At 60.4% G+C, this 2125-nt stretch overlaps 1 protein-coding gene across 5 annotated transcripts in view; it reads left to right on the forward strand.

The window, feature by feature from the left end:
- The first annotated feature begins 512 nt into the window (after positions 1–512).
- Positions 513–2125, forward strand: part of SFMBT2 (Scm like with four mbt domains 2) — a 213111-nt gene continuing 211498 nt past the window's right edge. For 2 of the 5 annotated variants that reach the window (XM_029955803.1, XM_029955808.1), the window contains exon 1: positions 956–1146. The gene's annotated coding sequence lies outside the window, so the exon portion shown is untranslated. The other 3 variants (XM_029955807.1, XM_029955804.1, XM_029955805.1) reach the window with 3 other exon arrangements.

Genomic DNA, 2125 nt, shown 5'->3' on the forward strand with positions numbered 1-2125 from the left:
GGACATTTCGTTGAGTCTCTGCGAAGCCATTGGGCCTTCGGCCCGGGAAGGTCCCCTCGGTCCTCCCCCCACGCCCTGGGCACAGTGCCAGGTGCCCGCTCCCGTCGCCGCTAACACTGCCCTGCCCAGGCTGCCCTGCGCTCCAGCAGTCGCCGAAGGCCACCTTTCCCCCCCCCCTCGGGCAGGATTCCCGCCCCCCCCCCGACCTACAATAGTTGGCCCGGGCCAGGGGCGACCCCTATTACTTGCGTCCAGCCCGGGCCCCGCAGACTGCAGCCGCCAGCTCGCCGGAGCAGCGGCCCCAACTTAATTTCCTCCCCCTTGGGGCTCGTCTCCCTGAAAAACCCTCTCTGCAGCTCCCCCCACCCCACCCCCGCCTTCCCCAAGGGACCGGGAAAAGTCTGAGTCTCCATAGAAAAGGCTCAATTTTAGTGCTCTGGGGAAGGGGCGGGGGGTGGGGGGCGCAGTGGGCGGGGCAGAGGTGGCGGAGAGGATTGAATTTCTCTCCGCTCCAAACCGGCCCTCGGCGGATAAAGCGCAAGTTGGTTCCCTTGGTGGGCCGAAGGCTTGCAAAGCCAGAAAACAAAAGTGCCCAGTGAGATGCGGAGTGCGCCCCGATTTCCCTGCAGATGGGTTTGCGGAAACGCCTGTGATGTGAACTTTCTGCAGATCGTGTACGGAGTGAGCTAAAGGAAAGGAGGAAGGGGCGCGGGCCGGGGAGGGCGCAGCGCGAGCGTGAAATGTGCCCGTGTGAGTGTGTTGGGGGGGGGTCGTTGTGTGCCCAGGGGCGGGGGCGACGCTGCGGGGTCGGGGAAGGAGTCGCGAGGGTCCCGCAGGCTGATGGGTGGGAGGCGTCCTGCGAGCGCCGGGAAAGGTCGTTGAAGGAGTTCGCTGCACACACACAAAATAATAATCTTAAAAAAGAGTGCCGGGCATGCGCACACTGAGGATGCCATATTGGAATGAGGCTGTAGTGGGAGTCGGAGGACCCGAGCGGGCGCGCGAGGGAGGCGGCGGGCGGGGCGCGAGCCAGGCTCGGCGAGCAGGGGCGAGGCGGAGCGAGCGGGCGAGGCCGGCGTCCCCCAACCCTCCCCCAGCGGTCCCTGGGGTCTGCGTCCACTCCAAGGGGCGGACGAACTTCACCAGGTAGGACGCCGCGCCGGTCGCTGTCCCCGCGCCCAGCCCGCCCCGCCAGCAGCCGACCTCCGGCCCGCAGGTTGAGTGTGCGCCGGCCAGCTTCTTGTTTTCCAGCTTCGGGAGGGGGGGGTGGGGGGAGAGGGGAGCTCCAGCAAGCCCGGGCGTGGGAGGCTTGAGGAAGGGGGGTGCTGCGAGAGAGAAGCGAAAGAGGAGAGCCGGAGGGGAGAGCGACAGCCCGGGGTCGGAGCCCCAAACTCCGCTGTGAGCTCCGGGTTGTCATTTTTTTTTTGGGGGGGGGGGCTTCTTCCCGTCCGCTTCCAACCTTGTCCCCCGGCTTCAAAAAGCCCAGCCTTGCGGGAGACCGTCTGTAGTTGCAAAGTGTCCTGCTCCCCGGGTGCAAGCTGTCCCCTCCCGCCGCCCACCTTCCTCATTTGTGCGCTCATTTTAGCGACGCAGCCGCCCTTGCTGCCCCGCGGTCCCCGGTCTCTTCCTTGCTGGGGTCTCTTTCTTCTTCTTCTTCTTCTTCTTCTTCTTCTTCTTCTTCTTCTTCTTCTTCTTCTTCTTGTTTCTTTTCTTTTTCTTTCTTTCTTCTTTTTTTTTGGTGTGTGTGTTGGGGGTGGGGAGGGGGAAAACGGTAGCGTGAGGACTGGAGACCAGCCATCGAGGGTGTTAAAAATCGTTTACACATTCGGAATCGCCTTCCTGGAAACGTTTGCCTGTGCAGCTTGAAATGAAATTGTCAGTAGTAGTTTTAGAGCGTGCTCCAGCATGGATGATCTTTTTGTTCCTTTTTTTTTTTTTTTTTTGCTTTAAGTAATATCCTGTCACTTGGGGCTTTCCTGTTGTCTGCTCTCATATGACCTTCTTTCAAAATTGCTAATCTGATCTGGCTTTGAAGTTTATTTTTAAAATGTGTGTGTTGGTAAAATCCGCCCCCCTCCCCCCCAAAAAAGAGAGAGAGAGAAAGAAAAGAAACAACTGTAGAAAC

This window comes from Suricata suricatta, chromosome 10 (assembly GCF_006229205.1).
Source record: "Suricata suricatta isolate VVHF042 chromosome 10, meerkat_22Aug2017_6uvM2_HiC, whole genome shotgun sequence".
Taxonomy (NCBI): Eukaryota; Metazoa; Chordata; class Mammalia; order Carnivora; family Herpestidae; genus Suricata; species Suricata suricatta.